Genomic DNA, 27,448 nt, shown 5'->3' on the forward strand with positions numbered 1-27,448 from the left:
TCATTTTCATCAACTTTCCTATTAAATTCTTATCAATATCTTCATCTTTCTAAATTTATAATTAAAAGATGCCTCCTCGCAGAAATCTGAGGCGTAACAATAATAACGAAACACCGATACCACCACCTCCACCACCTCCTCAGTTGGACGCTGCTATGTTCCAAGCAGCTGTCACGGCGGCCGTAACAGCTGCCATTTCACACATCAATACTCCTGTCCCTAGTGGATCAGGAACTGGTGCACCTATTTCTAACCATGGCGAGAGTCATGGGCACCCCCAGGAATGCACCTACAAGGATTTTACGAATGCCAAACCCAGAAATTTCAATGGAACTGGAGGGGTTATGATCTTAAGGCAGTGGATCGAAAAGACAGAAGCAGTCTTTGAAATCTGCGCCTGCCCAGAGAACAATAAGGTCAAGTTTGCTACTTGTACCTTTTCTGACAGGGCTTTAACTTGGTTGAATGGCCACGTTAAGTCACCGACCCTAATAGTGGCAAATTCGATAAGCTGGGAGAACTTGAAGGCCATGCTGATGAGAGAGTACTGTCCTCGAGGGGAAATTCAAAAACTCCAGCAGGAACTATGGGGTCTTGTAATGGTTGGTTCTGACATATCAACCTATACTAATAGATTATGTAATCTGGCAATTTTTTACCCTGATATGGTTGCTCTAGAGAGCAAGAAAATAGAGAGATATATTTAGGGACTGTCGCCCCAGATCCAGTCAAGTGTGTTAGCTTCAAGGCCTGTTACTTTTGACAGCACTAAAGAGCTGGCACAATCTCTTATAGACCATAGAAACTACCAGAACCTAACGATTTCTACACCCGAGCAACAAAAGGGAAACAACAACAACAACAAGAAAAAGGGGTGGAACAAGAGGAAAAGCGGGACTTCGCAAGAATCCTCAAAGAGACAACAACTAGTTGCAATCAATGCTGCCACGGTAACTCCTATTGTCGGGAAATGCAGTGCACTAACTGCAACAGAAGGGGGATACTGCCCGTTTCTACAAGACTCCAGCAAGGCCGACCGCTCAAGTTCCTAACGCCGGTGTGGGCCAAGCTTGCTACGGTTGTGGCGAAGTGGGCCACTACAAGAGGAACTGCCCTAAGGCAGGGATAGCTGGCGGAGTAGGAAGAGTTCTGGCCATTGGCCACGAGGAAGCCGTAGCTGATCCTACAATAGTTACTGGTACGTTTCTCCTCGATAACTCTTATGCATGTATACTTTTCGACAGTAGAGCGGAGAAAAGTTTCGTAAACCAGAAATTTGCACACTTGCTTAAACAAAAACCACGTGCACTAGATAAATGTTTCACTGTAGAAATGGAAAACGGGAAAACAGAAAGTACTAACTGCACATACGTAGGCCGTACTCTAACTTTAGATGGCCATACTTTCAAGATAGACCTCATTCCGGTCCCAATTAAAAGTTTCGACGTCATTATCGGCATGGATTGGTTGAGTCTTCATCGCGCCGACATCTTGTGCTTTGAAAAATCAGTTCGTATTAACCTTCCTAACAGCAAAACTCTAGTTATCTACGGCGACAAACCTAGTACGAACCTTCGCATCATTTCATGCATACAAGGTCAGAAGTTCTTGCGAAAGGAATATCATGCATTCCTCGCACACATCGTCGATACGAGTCAAGAAGTGAAAGATATTCAGAACATCCCAGAAGTACGCGACTTTCTCGACATCTTTCCAGAAGAACTTCCAGGATTACCACCACAACGCCAAGTCGAGTTCAGAATCGACTTAGTGCCAGGGGCTACTCCAGTAGCCAAATCTCCATATCGTCTGGCACCAGCGAAGATGCAGGAACTTTCCAGTCAGCTTAACGAACTTCTCCAGAAGGGATTCGTTAGGCCAAGCTTCTCACCATGGGGAGCACCGGTCTTGTTCGTCAAGAAGAAAGACGGATCGTTTCGTATGTGCATCGACTACAGGGAACTCAACAAGCTTACCATTAAAAATCGTTATCCCTTACCCCGCATTGACGATTTATTTGATCAACTTCAAGGAGCCAACTACTTCTCGAAGATAGATATACGATCCGGGTACCACCAACTACGAGTGTTACAGGAGGATGTTCCCAAGACAGCCTTCCGAACTCGTTATGGGCACTACGAATTCGTAGTGATGCCATTCAGATTAACTAACGCGCCCGTAGTATTCATGGATTTAATGAGTAGGGTATGTCGTCCTTACTTGGATCAGTTCGTTATCGTCTTCATCAATGACATACTCATCAACTCTCGTAGTAAGGAGGAACATAGTCAACATCTTCGTCAAGTCTTAGAAACATTACGATCGGAGAAGCTCTATGCGAAGTTCTCCAAGTGCGAATTTTGGATTCGAAGAGTCGAATTCTTGGGCCACGTAGTTAGTGAAGAGGGAATTCACGTGGACCCTTCCAAAATCAAGGCCATTGAGAACTGGTCAGCTGTCACACCCCAAAACCGGAACGGCGGAAACGTTCGGGGGTGGAGGATGTCATGTTCAGTATCACAACAATGCAAAGTAGTAAACAAGCAAGAACATCATCCATTGGATTAATAATATAATTTCATACAAGTGTGTTCTGTCAAGTTATATAGACACCAAAAATATACATCAAAAATAAAAGATGAGTCTTGAACGAGCTCCATGTTCTCAGAACCTGGCACCGGTACCTGTCTACTGGTGACCTGAGAATACAAGTTATTTTGAAAGAGTTTATCAGCTTTAAAGCTGGTGAGATCATAAGTATATTAGTGTCTGTGTTTTTATGAAAGCATTTGTAAGATGTTTGTAATGTATAAGTTTTGTAAAAGTTTGTATTTGTTTGTACTCTCCTAGAAAACCCTATGTTTCCTACTAAAAGTAGCCTTCTACCAAGGCATCTAGTGTCTATGTGTGCGTCTCTTGTAAGAGTTTGTATTTTCCCAAATCTGACTATTATTAACCAAAAATATAGTTCTTACATTATTGTTTATTGTGTGAATATCACAAAGTAAATGTAAAGGGAAAATAAAATAGTACTGTAGTGTTGTATTAAGTAACTACTGCTGTACTAACTACTTTAAACTAATTGTTATTTAAAGTACCATGTGATCGGCCTGTATCTTGCTACCAACTCTAGTAAAACGACGATGTAAGTCGCTGTAAGAAATGACGTTTGGCACCCGCAGACTTGCAAGTCCCAATGTAGCGAGCAGCAAGGTGTAGGATAGTCAATCCAGTATAGATCTATACTCAAACTCATACGCTCCCCAATTAAGGAGATTCTGGATACAAAACGGGTCATGACAGGTAGTGCCATGTCCCCCCGTTAAGTGGCTCACATAACTGTATGTAATGTATATGTATATGTATATGTATGTGCTAGCTGTATTGTGTGTTCTTTCTCTGTCTAGCTTGTATGTTTTGTTTCTCATCACTGTGTATTATGTTTGTTTCTCATCACTATGTATTATGTTTGTTTCTCATCACTATGTATTATGTTCGTTTCTCATCACTATGTATTATGTTTGTTTCTCATCACTATGTATTATCTTTGTTTCTCATCACTATGTATTATGTTTGTTTCTCATCACTATGTATTATGTTTGTTTCTCATCACTATGTATTACTTATGAATGAACTGACTCATTGTATGTTTCATTGTTCTAGTAATAGTATCTTCCTAAACTATACCTATTATAGTTTACTAGTAATGTTGTTTGTGTATATGAACATGTTTGTATACCTTTGCTACCCAAAGGCATTGAACTGAATGAAAGAAGTAACCTTTTATATCTACACACATATACATGATATATAACTAGGATTCGAACGACCTTCGGACAAATAACCTGAATGCCCTAAGTCCACAACCAAACAAGGAACAGGAAGTAAGGTGAGCTATCAGTCCTAAGTCCTTTCAATCCTACTTATATAACTATATCTATATAGATACACAGAATATAAGTTAAAAGAATTTAAGTAAAAGCATTTGGTATGTAAAAGAGTTTGTAAGACAGTTTGAAGTAAAACAGTTTGGTAACACAGTTTGAAAAGTAAGAAATCCACTTGTTTGGTAGTTATTAATCACATGTGATTGATATAATAACTATAATTGTTCAACTTGTATTCCCCCCCCCCCATAAAAGCATTTAAAAACATTTAAAAGGTTAATTAAGGGGTATGAACTCACCTGTAGTGAGTGGTTTGGATGAACGGAATGTATAGGATGCTAGGTGTCAAGTGAAGACTTTTACACACACGATGACCCTAGTTAACATATAATATCACATATATGTATCCAATTAGTCTTTAAACAACTAATTAACAATGTTAAGACATCCTAGGACATGTAAAACACCTTATATAAGTGCTATAAGTCATAAGGATTGCATCTACGTGTTGTAGGACATTGCTATTGAGTTTAGGGTTCAAGGGAACCCTTTATTTGAGTTTACGGTTTTGTGACCATAACTCATTGAGTTTACGATCGTAAACCCATGAGTTTACGGCTGTAAACTCATGTTTCTTGACCATCTTGCGTTTTGAAGCTTTACAAGTCCTTAGAAGCCTTTCTACTTGAAGTATAAGCCTTAGGAAGAGATTAGGGCACCATTTCACTCCTAAATGGAGTTTACGGTCCCTGGACCACTTCCCCTTGGGTTTACGGCCGTAAACCCATATGGTTTACGGTCTTTTGATGTTTTCAAGTACTAAACTCTTTAAGGAAGGGATCTATGCAAGTTTCCAAGGCTTAAAAGGGACTAGGGCACGCTTTGGCACCCTTTTTATGGTTTACGGTCCAAGGTGTTATTGGATCATAAACACCTTTGATCCTTGGTTTCCTTGGTGTTTTCTTGATGGATACAAGTGTAACAAGCCTTATTATACTCTAGGATAGAAGTACTTACAAGATAGAGGCTTGAAAAGGTGCTAAAAGTCCAAGAACACTAGTGTGTGTTCTTGGTGAAACTTGAAGATCTAACCTTTTCGAATGATTTCACGGATGGAAGTGTGTTAAATCACTAGATTAAGTAATATATCAACTTATTAGGGTAGAAACACTTACAAGTTGAAGATCTTGAAGAATTTTTGGATGATACTTGAGAGAGAATTGAGTTTGGATCTTTAGTTTGTGAAAAATGGTAAATAATGACTAAGTGTCATATATATACCCCCAATTTAGGGTTTATGGCCGTAAACACCTTTGTTTAGGCCGTAAACTCCAAACTCTTGGAGCTTTGGGACTTTATTGTAGCATAATAACCCTAGAGCATCCTCTCTCCTGGTATCTCCTGAAGTACTAATCTTAAAATACTCAAACTTATTCCAAAAAGCTTGAAAAATAGCAGAAACAGTTTTGAATCCTATGAAGTTAATGGTTGTACAAAATAGAAATTTCGGGTTGTCACATCAACACCGAAGACACCTACACATATTCGTCAATTTCTAGGTCTCGTTGGCTACTATCGCAGGTTCATTCAGAACTTCTCCCGCATTGCGAAACCTCTTACAACACTGACCCAGAAGGGCGTGGCCTTTGACTGGGAAGAGAAGCAAGAGAGAGCGTTCCAAACGCTCAAGCAAGCCTTGTGCACCGCACCAATACTATCCCTCCCCAAAGGGATAGAAGACTTCGTTATCTATTGTGATGCTTCAAATCAAGGGCTCGGCTGTGTTCTGATGAAACGAGGTAAGGTCATCGCCTATGCCTCGAGACAGCTGAAGACACACGAGGTCAACTACACCACCCACGATCTTGAGCTAGGAGCAGTTATGTTTACTCTGAAGATCTGGAGACACTACCTGTATGGTACAAAAAGTACTATCTTTACAGACCATAAAAGCCTACAACATATATTCGACCAGAAGGAGCTCAAAATGAGACAACGACGGTGGGTCGAGCTACTCAGTGATTACGAATGTGAAATTCGTTATCATCCGGGTAAAGCTAACGTAGTAGCCGACGCCCTAAGTCGGAAAGAATACTCTGGTCGTAGAGTCAAATCTTTGACTCTAACTATCCATTCACACTTGTCCACGCAAATTAAGGAGGCTAAACTCGACACTTTGAAGCCTGAAAATGTGGCGAGTGAATCCCTGAGAGGGATGGATAAGAACTTGGAAGTCAAGGGTGGCAGAGCCTTATATCTCATGGATCGGATCTGGACACCGAAACACGGTGGCTTCAGAGACTTGATCATGACCGAGGCACACAACGCTCGTTATTCCGTCCACCCAGGTTTACATAAGATGTATCTGGATCTTAAAAAGCTATACTGGTGGCCTAACATGAAAGCACAGATTGCTACCTTCGTAAGTAAATGCCTTACTTGCGCCAAGGTCAAGGTCGAATACCAGAAACCCTCCGGTCTTCTACAACAACCAGAGATACTGGAATGGAAGTGGGAGCGGATCACTATGGACTTCATAACCAAGTTGCCCAAGACAACGGGTGGACTTGATACCATATGGGTCATCGTCGACAGATTGACCAAGTCCGCACACTTCCTGCCTATCAAAGAAACGCACAAGATGGAGAAACTTACGAGAACCTACATTCGGGAGATTGTACGACGGCATGGTGTTCCCATATCCATTATCTCAGATAGAGATAGTAGATTCACTTCGAGGTTCTGGCAGTCGCTACAAAGTTCCCTAGGAACTTGGCTGGACATGAGTACAGCCTACCATCCTCAGACCGACGGACAAAGTGAGAGGACTATCCAAACCTTGGAAGATATGTTGCGAGCCTATGTGATCGACTTTGGGAAGGCATGGGATACTCATTTACCCCTTGTCGAATTTTCCTACAACAACAGTTATCACACGAGCATAAAGGCTGCTCCATTCGAAGCCCTCTATGGCCGAAAGTGCAAATCCCCTCTGTGATGGGCTGAGGTGGGTGATACCCAGTTAGCATTGTGAAACCTCTTACAACACTGAAACAGAAGGGCGTGGCCTTTTACTGGGAAGAGAAGCAAGAGAGAGCGTTCCAAACGCTCAAGCGAGCCTTGTGCACCGCACCAATACTATACCTCCCCGAAGGGATAGAAGACATCGTTGTCTATTGCGATGCTTCAAATCAAGGGCTCGGCTGTGTTCTGATGCAACGAGGTAAGGTTATCGCCTATGCCTCGAGACAGCTGAAGACACACGAGGTCAACTACACCACCCACGATCTTGAGCTAGGAGCAGTTGTGTTTACTCTGATGAACTGGAGACACTACCTGTATGGTACAAAAAGTACTATCTTTACAGACCACAAAAGCCTACAACATATATTCGACCAGAAGGACTATCCAAACCTTGGAAGATATGTTGCGAGCCTATGTGATCGACTTTGGGAAGGCATGGGATACTCATTTACCCCTTGTCGAATTTTCCTACAACAACAGTTATCACACGAGCATAAAGGCTGCTCCATTTGAAGCCCTCTATGGCCGAAAGTGCAAATCCCCTATGTGATGGGCTGAGGTGGGTGATACCCAGTTAGCATTGTGAAACCTCTTACTACACTGACCCAGAAGGGCGTGGCCTTTGACTGGGAAGAGAAGCAAGAGAGAGCGTTCCAAACGCTCAAGCAAGCCTTGTGCACCGCACCAATACTATCCCTCCCCAAAGGGATAGAAGACTTCGTTATCTATTGTGATGCTTCAAATCAAGGGCTCGGCTGTGTTCTGATGCAACGAGGTAAGGTCATCGCCTATGCCTCGAGACAGCTGAAGACACACGAGGTCAACTACACCACCCACGATCTTGAGCTAGGAGCAGTTATGTTTACTCTGAAGATCTGGAGACACTACCTGTATGGTACAAAAAGTACTATCTTTACAGACCACAAAAGCCTACAACATATATTCGACCAGAAGGAGCTCAAAATGAGACAATGACGGTGGGTCGAGCTACTCAGTGATTACGAATGTGAAATTCGTTATCATCCAGGTAAAGCAAACGTAGTAGCCGACGCCCTAAGTCGGAAATAATACTCTGGTCATAGAGTCAAATCTTTGACTCTAACTATCCATTCACACTTGTCCACGCAAATTAAGGAGGCTCAGCTCGACGCTTTGAAACCTGAAAATGTGGCGAGTGAATCCATGAGAGGGATGGATAAGAACTTGGAAGTCAAGGGTGGCGGAGCCTTATATGTCATGGATCGGATCTGGACACCGAAACATAGTGGCTTCAGAGACTTGGTCATGACCGAGGCACACAACACTCGTTATTCCGTCCACCCAGGTTCAGATAAGATGTATCTGGATCTTGAAAAGGTATACTGGTGGCCTAACATGAAAGCACAGATTGCTACCTTCGTAAGTAAATGCCTTACTTGCGCCAAGGTCAAGGTCGAATACCAGAAACCCTCCGGTCTTCTACAACAAGCAGAGATACCGGAATGGAAGTGGGAGCGGATCACTATGGACTTCATAACCAAGTTGCCCAAGACAACAGGTGGACTTGATACCATATGGGTCATCGTCGACAGATTGACCAAGTCCGCACACTTCCTGCCTATCAAAGAAACGCACAAGATGGAGAAACTTACGAGAACCTACATTCGGGAGATTGTACAACTGCACGGTGTTCCCATATCCATTATCTCAGACAGAGATAGTAGATTCACTTCGAGGTTCTGGCAGTCGCTACAAAGTTCCCTAGGAACTAGGCTGGACATGAGTACAGCCTACCATCCTCAGACCGACGGACAAAGTGAGAGGACTATCCAATTTTCCCTAGGAACTAGGCTGGACATGAGTACAGCCTACGAGCCTGTGTGATCGACTTTGGGAAGGCATGTGATACTCATTTACCCCTTGTCGAATTTTCCTACAACAACAGTTATCACACGAGCATAAAGGTTGCTCCATTCGAAGCCCTCTATGGCCGAAAGTGCAGATCCCATCTGTACTGGGCTGAGGTGGGTGATACCCAGTTAGCTAAAGGACGAGTTCCTGAAAGCACTCTCACGGGTCCGGAGATCATTCGGGAAACGACAGAGAAGATCGTTCAGATTCGTGAACGATTGAAAGCCTCTAGAGACCGACAGAAAAGCTACGTTGATAAGCGAAGGAAACCATTGGAATACTAGGTGTTCGACCATGTTCTATTGAAGGTCTCACCCTGGAAGGGCTTGATACGCTTTGGAAAGCATGGAAAGCTAAATCCAAGGGACATAGGGCCTTTTGAGATTCTCGCAAGAATTGGCCCTATAGCTTACAAACTTAACGTACCGCGCGAACTCAGTAATGTACAGTCTACTTTCCACCTCTCGAACTTGAAAAAGTGTCTGTCTGACGAGACTCTTGTAATCCCACTCGACGAGATCGAGATCAACGAGAGCCTCAACTTCGTGGAAGAACCAGTAGAGATCATGGACCGGGAGGTCAAGCAAACAAAACAAAGCCGTATCCCGATAGTGAAGGTTCGCTGGAACGCCAAGCGAGGACTGAATTCACTTGGGAGCGAGAGGATCAGATGAAACTGAAGTATCATTGTCTTTTTACTTAGTTATTTGTAACTACTTATTTGCTTAAAATCTAATTTCGAGACGAAATTCCTTCTAACGGGGGGATGATGTGACAACCCAAAATTTCAATTCTATACAACCATTCACTTCAATAGAAGTCAGAACTGTTTCTGCTAACTTTCAAGCTTTTTGGAATAAGTTTGAGTGTTTTAAGATTAGTACTTCAGGAGATCACAGGAGAGAGGATGCCCTAGGGTTTATTGTGCAACAATAATGTCCCAAAACTCCAAGAGTTTGGAGTTTACGGCCTAAACAAAGGTGTTTACGGCCGTAAACCCTAAAAAGGGGCTATAAATATGACACTAGTCATTATTTACCACTTTTCACATTTTCAAGATCCAAAACCCATGTCTCTCTCAAGTATCATCCGAATTTACTTCAAGATCTTCAACTTTCTAAGTGTTTCTATCCCTAAGAAGTTGATATCTTACTTAATCTAGTGATCTTACATGATTCCATCCGTGAAATCATTCCAAAAGTGTAGATCTTCAAGTTTCACCAAGAACACCAAGAACACACACTAGTGTTCTTGGACTTTTAGCACCTTTTCAAGCTTCTACCTAGTAAGTACTTCTATCCTAGTGTATTATAAGACTTGTTACACTTCTAATCATCAAGAAAACACGCAAGAATCAAGATTAAAGGTGTTTACGGTCCAAGATGTTCTTGGACCGTAAACCCTAACAAAGGGGCCAAAGTGGCCCTAGTCCCTTACCAAGCCTTAGAAACTAGCCTAGACCCCTTCCTTGATGTGCTTAGTACTTGAAAACATCAAAAGACCATAAACCATTTGGGTTTACGGCCGTAAACCCAAGGGGAAGTGGTCCAAGGACCGTAAACTCCCTAAAGGAGTGAAATGGTGCCCTAATCTCTTCCTAAGGCTTAAACATGAAGTAGGAATGCTTCTTATGATCTTTATGGGTTCAAAACACAAAATGGTCAAAGTACTATGAGTTTACGGCCGTAAACTCATGGGTTTACGACCGTAAACTCAATTAGAGTGATCACAAAACCGTAAACTGCAAAGGAGTTTACCCTTGAACCCTAAACTCAATTACAAGGTCCTACCACCCTTAGATGCAATCCTTAGGACTTATAGCACTTAAATCAAGTGTTTTACATGTCTTAGGATGTCTTAAATTTGGTTAATTAGTTGTTTTATGACTAATTGGATACATATATGTGTTATTATATGTTAACTAGGATCATTGTGTGTGTACAAGTCTTCACTTGACACCTAGCATCCTATCCATTCCGTTCATCCAAACCACTCACTACAGGTGAGTTCATACCCCTTAATCAATCTTTTAAATGATTTTCAATGCTTTCATGGGGGGGGGGGGGGAATACAAGTAGAAAACAGGAAGTTATAGAATCAATCACATGTGATTTATAACTGTGTTTTCAAACAACTGATTTCACATACTTCAAAATGTGATAAATACAATGCTTTTCAGTTATTTTTACTTTGTTATCAACAAATTACTTTTGAATTATTCTATAAACTGACATCAAGTCATTATTATTTATTGTTCAAAACTCTTAAATGTTTTACAAAACCTCTTTCAATTTACTGTTAAAAACCATATCTATACACTTATGTTTCATGTATATATGTATTGATATCAGAGCTTTCATTCTTTCTTCAGTTCCAACACTCTTGAGTAGCAAGGGTGTATAAACCTACTTGGACATTCAATTTACATTCCAGTAAACTATTATAGGTATAGTTTAGGGGATACAAATTATTATTCCTATTACAAGGAATTACACAAGAGTCAGTTCATTCATGAGTCTATACTACTATATGAAGAGATACTATTACATGTTATCCAGAGAGAAATACTATATCTATACAGAGAGAAATACTATATATATACTATACGGGACTGACCATCCTACACCTGGCTGCTAGCTACAGCGGGACCTGTTCATCGACGGATGTTCTCGGTTGTACTGTTCGGTGAGTTTCCACACCGTGATTATCCTAAGGCAAAAGGATACGATTTAAATGATTATATAATTTTCCCTATTACTTTTTTTTGTGACACATTCACATAAACGATGAGGTAGACTATATTTTTATAATAATAGTTGTACAGGGAAAAATCTTCATTGATACAGAAATGCAAACCTTCAAAGCATTCGGGTCTTGGTAGAAGACTACTTTTTATACTAGTACGAAATATGCGATTTTCTAGGGTTTTCACACTTATACTAAATGTTTCATTAAACATTTACAAGTCTTTCATAACAGCTTTGCGAATCAATGACACCATAATACTTATGAATTCACCAGCTTTATACTGATCTACACTTTCAAAATAACTTGTATTCTCAGGTCACCAGTAGACAGGTACGATGACCAGGTTTTGAGAAGACGGAGCACAGACAAGACTCGTATTTTATTTTGATTACATATTTTGGTGTCTTATTACTACGAAAGAACACTCATGTATTAAAACTTTACTTTTAATGCAATGGATGATGTTGTTTCTTGTTTACTACTTTGCACTGTGATGATACTTTACATGACGTCCTCCACCCCTGCACGTTTCCGCCGTTCTTGGTTTTGGGGTGTGACAATTGAACTCTTCAATGGCATGTTTAAATCTCGATTATGCCCTTCAATTTTATGACTACGATACCGAGGATCACAAACAAGGTGTGAATAACCATGTAAATGTGCTTGGTACTCTTAATGTTACATATCACCCGATCAATGTGCCGGTTAACCACATACGCTCCATTGATCCATGATTAACATCAAGCTACCCTTTTCCACACTTTTCTAGTCCCAGATTAGTGTGTCGGTTAACCACACACGCTCCACTAACGACTTAACAAGGTGCAAAGTGCAATTTCATGGAATAACACCATTTTCACATTTTTCCTAACTAACTAAGATTGGCAATTTATAAGTATTTAGTTACTTAGTATTTTCATTATACTTTTAATGAGGATTTAAATGTCTTGTCAAACTTGTTCGGCTAACGACCCACCACTGGTCAAGGGTGCGGTGGGTAAGAATGTATACCCAATGGCGGTCATTTTATAGGCCGCTTCCTTAAACACCCCTTATAGACCAGCTTTGTGAATGAGGCCTACTAACGGTAAGACTGACTTTTTAACATATACCTATATAATATATTAGACTTTTAATTTTATATAGTATAAGGGTGTATTTTAAACATTTAAAATACTAGGTGGTTTAATCTATTAATTAAACTAGACTTTTAATTTAATTAAATTTAAACCATATAATTATGGATTTATTAATACTCTTTTAATTAATCTTTTAATTAATTATCAACAAAGCCATAATTAAAAACTTTTAACTGTAAACTTAAGTTATGAAGTCAAAAAGGTTTAGTATTTAATATTTCACAATTAAAACTTTCCTAATCAATTTTAAATTCCAAAACTTAAGTGCAAGTTTTGTAACTTTTTAAAACTCTTGGTTTCCATAACTTAAGAGTTTAATGCATTTTTTTATGAATGAGACTTTTCATTTTCCATAACTTGAGGACAAGTTATGGAATTCTTTAAAAGCATTTAGACCAATTTTATAACCTTCCAAGACGCTTGGAATTCATAACTTAAGGAGTTAATTTATTTCATAAATAATGACTTTTCATATTCCATAACTTGAGGACAAGTTATGGAACTTTTCAAGAAACATATAAAGATCAAATTGACAAATCCAATTATCATATAATTAATCATTTACCAATTTGACATAATTTGATTCATATTACATGATAACTTAAAATTTTACAAATAACTAGTTTTTCGCTAAATCAAGTAGTTACCTTAAAATTTGATAAACATCATGTTATTGGATGGGGATAAACATTATCATATCATTAAAACAACGAATTTTATGAACCCAAACAGTTTGTGGTAATGTTCCTTCCTAACATATTGCTTTGATGAATGCAACCGAAATGGACCATGCTACTATCGGGTCAAGTATATACCAATTATAGTTATGGGCTTAGACACTTTTTCCAACAGTTGGTGCAGTCACTACCATTTGCATATGCTGATCAGGTCTCCCTTGATTATTCTCCCCCTTTTTGGTAGCATCAGATTGGGGAGGAGAACCAGGAGGTGGTGAATGAGTTCGAGGATGAGGATGAGATGGTGGAGGAGGCGTTGGAGGAAGTTTTGTTGATGGAGGTGGAGGTGGGGGAGGATTATCACCTGGAGAGTTTGGTTGGATGTCATCGACACCTACATAATCATCATCATCACCCATGGCCATAAGTCGCTTCATCGTTGCCACATCCTTTTCAACTTTAATCAAACTTTTATTCATTGATTGCGTTAACTACATAATTAGAGAAAGTTGAGAAAGCACAACAATTTGAAAGTTGGAGCTGGATTCTTCCTTATTATCCTGATAAAAAGCAGTAGTATTGATTGGAGTTGGCATAGGAGGAATATTCCCAACCTTGACAAGATGGAGGTGTTGACTCATCTTGGATCATTGGTTTAGCAGTTTCCACAATAGTAGGGGTTTATCCACGTTGTGCAACATAATCTGCAGATGGTGTGGATGAAGAAGTAGATGAAAATCGAATGTACGTGTTTATCCGAGGTGTAGAGTTCATTCCCTGAGCAAAGACTTTTTACTTATCAGTGTTTGATTCTTCTTCATCTTTGTCATTTTCATCTTTACCAGCACCTTTTGCATAATCATCCTCATCATTTTCTTCATTAGCGTCTTCATCAGTGTCTTCTTTGTCATCATCCTCATCATCTTCTTCAGAAGCTGAGGATTCAACCACATAGGGTTTCTCAATCTACCTTTGCAACCTCATAGTAATAGACAAATCACCTTCAGATGGAGCGACATTAATAATCTAAGAGGAAAGAGCAAGAATTGGAATAATGATCCCATGAATTTCAACATAGCCTTCCTTGTGATATAAGATCATTCCAAGCCAATATGGATAGGGAACATACACCAGCTTCTTGTTCCCAGAGATACAGTCAATCACTTGATCAAGAAAAAGTTGAGCAAAATCCATTCTTTTGTTGTATACAATTGAAAATAATACCCATTGCTCAAAAACATTTAGCTGATCTAAAATCTCAGTGTTGTGTCCATGACATTTGCCAATTACACCTATTAAATTCTTCCATCCTGCATTGAAACACGGACGAAGAGTGTTCTTGTATAGATCACGAGTAAGCCCCTTAAGTTTGATATTCTACCCTAATTTTTCACGAACATAATTGTAACTTTCTTCTGAGGGGGTTTCATAGTAATCTTCAAATACAGGAATATGAGAGCAGTTCGAAAAAGAATCCTCATCAATGGTAACCTTATACTGACCATCTCTAATGATTCCAGTAATGGTTCGAGTATCAGAATCAACAATGCATGAATAGTAGAAATCACATACTTGTTTAGGGTAGAATGAAACTGGGAAGTCACAGAAGGTATATCGAAGAGGATAACTCTTAACATAGTTGACGAAATCTTTGATTCCTGAGTTTGTAAACTGCATTGGGATTTCATCATAGAATGCCACATTATTCACTTGAATGATAGGATAGACGGGGGAATGAAAACCTTTGATGACATTAGCACTTGGGGCAAACTCGTACAGAGCATTTGAAATAGTGGAAGCTTTGAGAGAAATGATGATTGAGTTTATTTTTATTTTTTTTGTTTCTTTTTTATTTTAAGAGAGAGCGAGAGAGAGAGCCAATTTCTTGAATAACTTGTAAAAGTGACATAGGACGAAGAATTCCTAATTTATACCCAAAAAGTTTCTTCTCTTTTATGTAACCATGAATGGAGAGATAAGCGCCGTAAAAATCTTGTATCCCAAGAACATCAGCATAATTGATCAACGAGTGAATTGATGATGCTCACTTAATAAGTTTATGATGTCTCCTGATAGTGTGGGCTTAAAATAGCATTCACTGACATAGTAATGTGAGATCTCATCAGCGTGTGGTTTCATACGCTGACTCATTAATTACTTTTATTAGAAAAACGGGCAAGAGTAGTATGATGTGTGTGATAAGCTATGGTGTTTTACCTTAACAATCGGCATAGATTTGTTGAGCTTTCATCAACGTATGGTCCATTACGCTAAATCATAAAGTTTTAAACAAGAATATAAGGGCAAGAATGGGTTGGTGCATGTGATATCCTATAGTACATAGACTAACTATCAACATAGAGTTTCAAACTATTATTAGTGTGTGGTATAACATAATGAATCATCCATTTTTATTAAGAGGATAAAGGATAGAATGGATTGTTTTAGTCACCCTGAGGTGGAATCATTGTGAATCATAAACAGTTTAGCTCATAAACAAGAAGTGGTTTAAACTTCTGTATCATAAAGTAAGTTACAGTTTAGAATCAAAGATTCACCGTTAACTAATAATGGTACCATGCCATAACTCAGATTTCGTGGTTTGGGACATGAACAACTCTTTATAATTGAAGGACCAGATAAGTAACTCTTACACTGACGACTATGCAATCAGCGTAAGCTAACGGGTTATGCTCAATGTTTCAGCAGAACATGAGACTTGATGCATACGGAAAGATTGCTTCCATGGACAAGGTCAGGTAAGATGATTAATTAAGAATAAACACCCCAGGCTTTCTATTTATTTTTTATTTTGACCAGGAAATCTCACTTAGAAAGTTTAGACAATGCTAGACAGTCAGAGTGAGGGGGTAACTCAATGTTCTCAGCAGATGGTCTCACTGCTGAGAAACTTAGAGAGATTTAGTCACATACAACAACATGCTTCTAGGGTCCATGAATTGTCAAAAGCTACATGCTTGGCTAAGAAATGCCACCGTCAAGATCATTAGAAATGGTACCAAATAATAAATAACAAATAATATAAGAATACAAACAAAAGAGATGGTCAAATAAGGACATATTCTAAAAGAAAAATATGTGCAACGTTTTCAAAAAAGTGATAAAGACCTGGTCCATCAAATCTTTTGAATTGAATGGTCATAAATGTACTTCCATTTTCTGAGATATCTACCCCTTGATTGTAACTATAAAAGGGAGCACATGCAAAGGTAAATACATAAATATACAATACAACTCACAATAAACCACGAGTGATGAAGCCATTCATCATTGAAACGTTGCATATGGTTTCCAAGTTTCATATTCAGCAGAAAAAAGTCTTTCTAACCAATGAGTTATGTGACAACCCAAATTTTTTTTCCTTGTAAGTCCAGCCAATCAATCGAGAGTCAGACTTATTTCTGATATATTTTAGCATTGTTTCGGGTTTGTTTTAGTGTTCTAAGCCTAGTACATTCAAGTTTTGGGTTTAGAGATGAGTTAACTTAGGTTCTTCATGTTGCACTCGAGCCAAACACTCCATCAAGAGGAGTGTACGTCCGCACATATGGGTGTATGGCCGCACACATGGGTGTACGGCCGTACACTCAAGTTGGTCGTGATCCCATGCCCATATATAAGCCATCCCTTCATTTCTTCACACTTTTCACACTTCCAAGTCAAGAAAGTCAATTCTATCTCAAATATCATCAAGCTTTTCACCTTGATCTTCAAAAAAAAGTAAGTATTCCTTTTGTTGATTAGTTGATACGTTGCATTATCTAGTAAAGACCCATGATTCAAAGCCTTGAAACAACATCAAACTCAAGAACATCAAGAGTGTACGGTCATACACTCTATCTATGGCCGTATACCCTTGTTAGGATCATAGTCTAAGGCCTTAACCACTTGCTAGGTACTTGTTATCCATTAGAACTCTTGAACCCTTGAATCCCTATGAATCAAGACCCAAAAATGCAACCATTTTGGAGTGTGTACAGCCATACACACTTGGTGTGTCCATACACACCTTCCAAATCGAGTGTTTTGCCCATCTTCTTGTTGAACATTAGACCCACTACTTTCCCCATGGATCAGACACCCTCTTTTTGCATGTTTTCCCATGAGTGTACGGATGTAAACTCCATGGCAGTACACCCCTTGGTCGTACACTCCCTTGCACGGCTATAAACCCTCTTTAGTTAATGACATGTGATTATAACACTTAGTTCAAGTGTTTCCTAGTCCCTAAGGTTGTTTCCTTGCATGTTAGTTGTGTTAAACACTAATTACATGCCTATATATATGCCATTATATGTCATTTAGGACTCCTTTGTGTCTCGGGAATTCATTTGTGGAACTTCTCATCCTTACGCGAATCTGCAATTGAATCACTCACATATGGTGAGTTCATACCCATATAATCACTCTTTTAAATGTTTTTAAATGCTTTTAAGGGGGGGAATACACGTTGAACACAATGATAATTGTGTAAATGTTATTTGTAATAACCATCATATTCAAAGGATTTCTTATAACTTATAAGTGATCAAAACCATTTCAAAAACTCTTTTAAAGTTATGTTACTTTGTTATTTACGAAACTCTCTTTTTGAAGAACAATCATAACTTAGTAGATAAACGAGTCTTTTCTTCAAGTCAGTAACAGTTCAAGTAAACATAATAGTAAACTATAATAGGTATAGTTTAGGGGTTCAGTTCATATTATAGTTGGTACAGGGAGGAGGATACTATAACTAGTACAGAGATGAGCAAACGATAACTAGTACAGAGAGGAGCATACTATAACTAGTATAAGGAGGAGCATACTATAACTAGTACATGGAGGAGCATACTATAACTAGTACAGGGAGGAACATACTATAACTATAACAGAAGAACAAGTCATGAATTACATACTTACACTATATATTCCTAGTATCCTAGGAAGAGATCGTATCTTTAACTCATTGTTTATAACAAATTATGTTAATACATCATACCGGGTTTGCACTAACAAAGGTACAAATACAACGTACTAAGGTGAGCAAAGACGAGGTAATAACACATCATACCGAGTTTGCACTAACAAAGGTACAAATACAACGTACCAGGGTTAGCAAACACGAGGTAATAACACATCATACCGGGTTTGCACTAACAAAGATACAAATACAACGTACCAGGATTAACAAACACGAGGTAATAACACATCATACCGGGTTTGCACTAACAAAGGTACGAATACCACGTACCAAGGTTAGCAAACACGAGGTAATAATACATCATACCGGGTTTGCACTAACAAATGTATAAATACAATGTACCAGGGTTAGTAAACACGAGGTAACAATATATCATACCGGAGTTATTTATAAAGGGTACATCTACAAAGTACCAAACAATAATAAATAAAACACATAAATATATACAAAACTCACAATAGTATCGAATGAGGCGTTAAGAGTACATGATTTCATTACTTATAGTAGTTGTTCAAATATTAGAATAACGTCACATGACTTACTCGTAACATGAACATTCAGTTAGAAGGGGGCCTATAATGCTAAATTTTTGATTCCTCGGTTGATACATTAGGGATATATATTAATCGAGTCCAACAGATAGTAGGATGTGTGCCTTCCGCTTCATTTCATGTTCCTTGTTTGGTTGTGGGCTTAGAGCAGATGCACCCAGTCTACTATCTATTCGATCTTAACTATATATATATTCCGCATACACCAAGTAATCATAAGGAGTACCAGGTATGGGTCAGGTCATAGTATAAAAATTCAATACACCGTTTTCTAGTACAAAAACATACTTTCAGATAGAACATTGAGTAAACTAAACTAGAAACTTATCAGTGAACGGTTTAATCCATTTTATTAAACCAATATAACTTAAAGGACCTTAAGTGGTTAATTCTATAAAACCTTAGTTTATACATCAGGGTTATATATAATTAATATCCGATAGGTAGTTGGAAATGTGATTTCCGCTTTACTTCTTGTTCCTTGTTTGGTTGTGGGGTTAGGGCAGATTCACACAATTAATTATCCATTTGATATTAAATTATATATAGTTTGTATAAACTAAGTGACTATAGAAGAAACAAATGTGATTACCATTTTTACTAAAGGAAATAAGGGTTTTTCTTAAAGAATGTTTTCTAAAAATATAAAGGAACTATTACAGTTAACTCCGTGAGTACCAAATTGTGACAACCGTCACTTTCTGGTCAAGTCAAAGTCAAAGAAAGTAAACAAGTCAAACCGGCCAACCCAATTAACCCTTGTATATTAGGGTTTACATTATGTTTACTATTGTACAACACACCATCCTAATGCAAAGTATCACTTAGAGTTTTCACGTGTTCAGAAAATCTAAACCCTAATCAGGGTAAGTGATGGAACCACTCGATAAAACATTAATACATACCTTACGGGAGCGTATAACACTCATAACAAGGCAAAACGGGGTTTACAAACCTTGAATTTCGAAATTAAACACTCGCAAAGGTCACAAACAAAGTCTCTCTCAATCTCTCTCACTCTATCCAAATCTCTCCCAAATCTCCCTCAAAATGTCGTTCAACTTTTTATAATCACTCGGGGCATCCCGGCCCTTAATTTAGTCGAAAACCACTCGAAACGGGAAGATTAATGGAAAAACCGCCTTATAGGACCGAAACCCCTCTTAGGAACCGAAACCAGCCTCAGGACCGAAACCTCTTTAGGACCGAAATGAACCGATCCTTTGGTCCATTTCGTTTTCGGTTCATTTCGCTTCCAAGCACTTTCGCTCCTATTCGCTTTCGGTCTGGATCGGACCTTCGGGCCGAAGTCACTTTCGCTTAACCTATCTTGCCTTCGCATGCTCCTAGGAACCGAACCCACTTTCGGTCCTCAGCATTAAGAGCTGAAACCTGCCCTCGGTCCTCAACACTAAGAACCGAACCTCCGCAGGTTCGCCTCCTTTGTCCGGTTTTCGTGTACTTTCGCATTTTAAGCCTGTTTTTCATGATTTTGACGGGGGTTTTTCACCCAAACCCATATTTTGATATATTAAACTCCATAGACCAATAACTTAATCAAATATTTGAGGGGAAATCATATTTTTGGACAATATCTTGTACAAGATATGGCTTTGGAGTGTTGACTTTGCCAAGAATCTATGACACCAACCACCCACCCACTCCATGACAACTCCATGCCACTATTCGCACCTTGCTCTAGTCAATTCGAGATCTTCCCATACCTCCATCAAATCTCTTCCATCAGCTCACTCTCTAATCCCTCACTCTTCCATCTATAAAACCCCACTCTCCTCCTCCCAAGACACCCTTTTACTCCCTCTTATATTCTATCTAGAAACTCGAGTTCCTCCAGGAAGCCCAAGTCCTTCCCCTGTTGCTGGTAAGTTTTCCTTCCTACACATAAATATTCTACACAACTTTACCAAAATCATTGAATTCTGACACAAATATCGACATATTCGTTCTTAGATCTTCAAATCTTCAAGCACCTCCCAAGTGTTTTTGACTTGGAAACCTCTCTTCTTCCACATTCATCTAAGGAAATAACTCAAGGTGAGTTCATACCCCTACATTTTCATGTGTTCTTCAAGTTTTAAGGGGGGAATACAAGTTAATACACCAAAAACTTAACTAAATCCAAACAACAGCTTTCATCAGAAAAGTTGAGTCCTATTCACGGACTGTTTTAACCATCTTAGACTTAATATCTTTCAAAACTGTTTAATATGCAAGTAGTTCAGGTTTATAACTTTTTAAGGACTACTTGCACATCTCCATTCGATTTTTCTACAATTTATGGTGATTTTCACAAAACTGCCTATCATTTTAGAAACGAATTTGGACCAGTCTCTGAATATGAACAATTTCACACAAGTTAGAGACTTCTAAAAATAGTAATAAAATTTTTGAACAAACTACACACATTTTCTAAACTCTCAGAGTTTACGGAACCAGTTTCCAACTTCGTATGATTTTTCTATGATTTTTCTAAAAAGGTGCAGAAAGGTTAAAAACTAATTAACATCTTACAACTTTCATAACACTTTGTAACTTGTTGAGCAAAGTGTTTATCTTTGATGATTTCATATTTTACATGTGTTTTCTGTCAAGTTACATTTAAATAACAGAAATTTCTCACTGAATTGTAAGAGTCCTTTATCATTACAAATATACAAGGTGAAACATAAGAATTATAGTTATGCTTTGCTAAACATACTACTTGCACAGAAAAACGTTGTACACTCAATACAAACGGGTTTTTCATATACTACATGATAAACTAAAATAGGAATAGTTTATGGATTTCACATCATGAATTTATTACAAAAAGGGAGATTTCACTTCCACCACGGAAGATTTTACATTCAAACTATACGTAAACTCGTTAACGTAAGTTGTGAGACAATTCTTCAATTGTACTCTTAGAGTACGGGTTAAAATTCCTGCAAGTTATAACCAGAGTCTCTTGTAGGGAGAGCGTGATAATTGTGTATAGATCTATATTGGGATTGACACCCCATACCTCGCTGGTAGCTACAGCAGGACCTGCAGGTCTACGGGTGACAAAAGTCATAGGATCTTGATGTCTGAAAAATGTTGTAGCAGGTTCAATCTAGTTATAGTATGGTTATAACAACTCACATAGGGAGTTAACAAAATTTCAAGTTTACGGGAAAATTTTACTTTAAAAAGGGCTTTTATCTATCTAAAACTACAAACACGTTATAAGTACAAAGTACACACATACTCTCGGTCTTGGGATTTAAGACTACATGACTTTTATAAGGAAAATATTGGATTTTCTTGGGTACATAGTACAATTACAAACATGTTATAAGTACAAAATACACACATACTCTCGGTCTTGGGATTTAAGACTACATGACTTTTATAAGGAAAATATTGGATTTTCTTGGGTACACATTTAAATTACAAACACGCTATAAGTACAAAATACACACATACTCTCGGTCTTGGGATTTAAGACTACATGACTTTTTATAAGGAAAATAATGGATTTTTCTTGAAGCATACATTACGATTACAAACAAAGGTTTTCAAACTCTACATCCAAAAGCTTATGAACTGACCAACTTAATTGTTGACACTTTTTCGAAATTTACATGTATTCTCAGGAACTCAATGAAATAGGAAATCAACAGCTTTTGACGATGGGACATTAAATCGTCCAACATTTCGTTTTGTCATCATAGTCTAATTGATTTTGAAACATGTACACTCATACTATGGTGTAACATTTTCAATTATATTTATGATAGTTGTATTTACTTTGAGCACTATTATACTCGTTGTTGTGATACTATACATGAAGTCTGCCACCCCCGGACGTTTCCGCCATCCTTGGTTTGGGGGTGTGACAGATTGGTATCAGAGCATTGTTTGTAGTGAACTAAGTATATCGAACCACATAAGATATACAAACTATAAATGCATTGGGACTAAAGTTCTGATTAAACATTTTCAAATAACTATACTTTTACAAATAAATAGTTTCTTGTTAAAAGTATGAGTACATGCATACATACTAATATAGTGTCATGTCTAGGATGATACAAAAGTAAAATGAGGAGTTAGACACTATGAGTAGACCTTGGGATATGTAATCAGACTTGGGATGAATATATCCTGATCAACTATTTTTATCCGAGGTATTACTAATGTATGTCGGGCATTGGTCATAGTTAGCAACAAGCCTAAAAAAAACTCCCCATACTAGAAAATCGCTAAGAGCCAAACATAACATTTAAAATACTATAGGAGTATTTTGTGTTACAATAACTTATGTGAAAACTAAACAGATCCCTGACAGTAGGTCTACAATCACTAGGTGGATATGCTAAAGTTATATATAACTTAGATATCATAGACTTAGAATCTGTGATCATTGCTTTACTTCATGTTCCTTGTTTGGTTGTGGTTTTAGAGTATGATCACTTACTCGAAGGTCTATCATATCTTTTTTTATATGTAACTGGTATGCACCATGTCGTTATAGAAGTAACTAAGGAGGATCAAACCCCTATAAGTATTTCTAGGAATATGATTATTATATACCTTTTAGCTCACCCCTATTCTCGCACGGACATCATAGCAAGATTCTACTTACCAGGAGACCCCTACTTTCCGAACCCGGAGAGTTAGTGGATGATTAGGAAAAGAGTCGGAAGTGGAGCCAGAGGTCATCAACACTCCGTACATAGCTAGGGTTCTTGCAAACCGTTTCGACTACGTCGGACCTGTGCCCCGTTGGGCAACATTGATCAAGGGGTAGAGCCGCCATCAGCGATAGTGATCTCCATTTGGAGACCAACGAGGTTGCAATGACCTCAACCATGGGGGACAGGCTGACAGAGCCTCCCCGATGATGACCCAGCAGATCACGAACATCTAGTTAGGGTACTTCGTGCTGCTACAGACTCTACCATTTCACGTTACCAAGACTTGGAAAGAGACTGTTATTTTGGGACCAACTTCTTAAGGACCTTGACGCCACTCGGGAGGAGGCAAAAGAGTATCAAAATAGACACTCGACACTCGAAGAGAGAGTGGTCGCAGCCGAGCGTAGGTTGGCAGAACTACAAGACACATCGACTTCGTTTCAAGCACCACAAGGGACAGATTGTCATGAGTAGAGTTCATAGTACTCACAAGACCTTGTAGATTTGGTTATGAGTATGCATTGATGGTATTTCCTCCATGCGTAGGCTTGACCCTATGATTTAGTGATTGCACTAGTCGAGGGATTTATTTGCGATCCGAACTTTTCCTTGCAATGATGTGGTATAGACCTGCATCAGGAACAAAATTTTCTCTAAAAACTAAATATATACTAGAATCATACTAATGAGTGGGCATGCGTATTATTTCATTGGGGACAGTACTACTAAAAATTCATAAGTTTAGTATATATATAAACTCTCATTATGAATTGTTTTCAGAACGCCATAAAAATCGGAACACGATACGCTTAGGACTAAGTTAAACTTAGTTAGATAACTCATGACGTGTAAGCCCTTATTAAAGACTCATTACCATCTCGCCTTTTTTTAATAATCATCGTTGAAAGGTGCCTTTTCCTAATCATCCACTAACTCATAAGAAGCCGGTGGTTGGATCGGGTGCAAGACTGGAAGTCTCAGAGGATCGGCTAAGGGTATTTCTTAACCGGTCGAGTAAAGGATGACGAGAAGACATGGGGCATTATGCAAATGCCGATTCGAGGATCAATTGATAGGAGCAGAGTAACAATTCAGATTTGAATAGAAACCCAAATCAGAATTCGTGCAGGATTTTGTTTCAATAAGATGGGATGTGGGGCATCTATATGACAAGGACATCGAGGGCAGAATTCCAGGATGGTGAACGGGTTGGTTTTATGGTGGTTTAATCCATTGTGATGTGTCTCGGGTGGCGCTATTTGTAATAGAGCCACGACGTGTAGGAATCAGGAAACGGTAGGTCGAAGGAGACCGGGTATGATGTAAGACTACAACTATTCTGGTAGAATCCACCTTCTGGGTCGGATTCAGTGGCGGCAAGTTGTCAGCATATCACGATCGGATGGATCAGTCGGACGGAAGGAGATAGGGCAATTATGGTTAGACGAGGTATCCTTCGGAGGTCGCGGGGGACTGCTTAGTGTGATTTGGCTTAGCAATCGGGTAGGTGTACGGTGTTCCGGACAGTTGGTAGACAGGTTGGGGCCATGGAGGTCCCCGAATGTTGTTCAGGAAAGCAGTCATATGGTAGCAAGAGGAGTAAGAGCAACTTTTGTGATTTGGGTTCTACGTGTGGATTTGCTTGTTATTTGTTAGCCGCAGTTGATCGGTGACTTTGTTCATTAGGAAGCCTTAAGGTATTGCAAGTGGGAATTATTCTATTTAGACTGGCTTTCGTGTGGAACCAGTTCGATGATGCTCCGATGTGGGCAGTCTGTCAGGGAGACAGACCATCTCGAGACTTCAGATTTCAGCTGGAGCAGGTGTGATTAGCTTGTAAGGAATTCATTCATTTTCGGATTTCGCATTGCTGAAGGTGTTGCCCTAGAAAGGGATTATCAGGTTTCGGAAGAGCGGCAAACTGGGGCCTAGGTATATAGGCCCGTTCAGGATCTCGGCCCGGGTGGGCAAGGTGGCATATTGATTGGGTCTACCAGGGGAGCTTAGCCAGATTCACAACACCTTCCACGTGTCTCAGCTTCGGAAGTGTGTCATTGACGAGTCCGCAGTCTTTTCGTTGGACGAAATTCAGGTGGGTGAGAGCTTGAACTATATCGTGAAGTCGGTTGCGATTATTGATAGGAAGACCAAGGGTCTTCGGAATGAGGAAATAAGATTGGTAAAGGTGCAATGGCAGCACCGAAGGGGCTCCAAATGGACTTGGGATCCGGAAGAGGAGATGCGAGAGCAATACCAAAACTTTTACGACGGTAGACTTCTGGGACGAAGTCTAGTTCAAGTTGGGGAGACTTGTAACACCTGTTCCACAAATTGCTTAATGGATGCAAAATTTTAGGGTTTTGGTGCCGGGACTCGGCGAGTTGGCAGCTCCAACTCGACGAGTAGAGGCATCTAAAGGATCGCGGGATTTCGACCCTACTCGAGGAGTCGGAAGGATCCGGCTCGGCGAGTAGGCGTTGTAAAGGAATCCCTAAATTTTAGGGCTTGGTACCCTATTTAAAGGACTTATGTCTCATTTGCAGCCTCTCTTATTCCCTCCTTTGTCCAGAAAAACCATAGTTCGTGCCCTCCCTCTCTTTAAGTGTGCGTGTGAGCTTGGAGAGCGATTCTTCGTGCTCTTTTGGAAGGAACTTGAAGCTTGAAGAGGTTGTACTGAATGGAAGGCAGTAGATTTGGGATTTACTCTAGTGTTGAAGCTACTTTGAGGTATAAAGTCAAAACCTTGGCTTTTCATTGCTTATATTTCCTTCTATGGATGTTCATGGCCATTATTAGCATGGATTTGAGCTTGTTATGAGCATATAGCTTTAGATCTGGATATCTCAGGGCCTTTGGGGATTTAAAGTTGCCAACTTTATCAAGTCTTAGCCCCCTTGATGCTCTAAGTCCCTTTTCAAGCTTTTATTAAGTGTTTCTAGCCTTGGATGCTTTGCATAACATGTAAAGTTTGCAACTTTACCTGGTAACTACACCATAAGTGGTTGGATATGTGATTTGGAGCTTTGGTTTCCACTGTAAAGGCAGAAAACGAGTAGGACTAAAGGGACTCGCCCAGTTCCTTAATCAACTCGGCTAGTCGGCCAAAGGGTTTATGGCCAAGGAGTTTACGACCAAAGGGTTTACGGCCAAGGAGTTTACGGCCAAAGGGTTTACGGCCAGGTGTTTGCGGTTGAGGGTTTGATGTGACAACCCGATATTTAAAGTCAATATAATGACCTAAAGTCAAGTATGAAGTGTTTTAAAATCTAAATTGGGATGCATAAAATGTTAGATATCGTGCCAAGGTTTCCAGAAATATAAAGAACACTCAAATCCGAGTCATAACGAAGAAGTTATGACCAATCAAAGATCCGCGTCAAAAACCGGTAAAACACTGTTAAGCGTAAAAAGTGAAACTTCAATAAAATACTTTTTAGCCTTAGGTATCCAAAAGAAAGTCGTAGATTATGTTAAACAGTGAGCATGCATAAAAAGAACGCCCAAATCTGACTTCGGATGAGGAAGTTATGATTTTTCGAAGTTTCGGATATAGCGGTAGACAGCTAAAAACTCGAAATAGAGATCGAACGATTTTTAGCCAATGCAACGTAAACGAGAATCGAAGGTCTCGTGAATAGTAGTACAACGGTGAAAAGACAGACGAAAACGGACGTCAGATGAAGAAGTTATGGATTTTTAACGGACTTTTCCAGTCCCGGCCTGTTAAAAATAAATAATTAAAAATAAAGTCAAAACTAGCCGACGGTGTCCAAATGAAAGTTGTAGAGTACATTCTCACCTACGTGTGCATATAAAGAACGTAAAAAACAGAGCTCGTATGCGGAAGTTACGGATTTTACAAGTTT

Source organism: Lactuca virosa, chromosome 9 (genome assembly GCF_052849685.1).
Source record: "Lactuca virosa cultivar CGN04683 chromosome 9, Lactuca_virosa_CGN04683_v6, whole genome shotgun sequence".
Classification (NCBI taxonomy): Eukaryota; Viridiplantae; Streptophyta; class Magnoliopsida; order Asterales; family Asteraceae; genus Lactuca; species Lactuca virosa.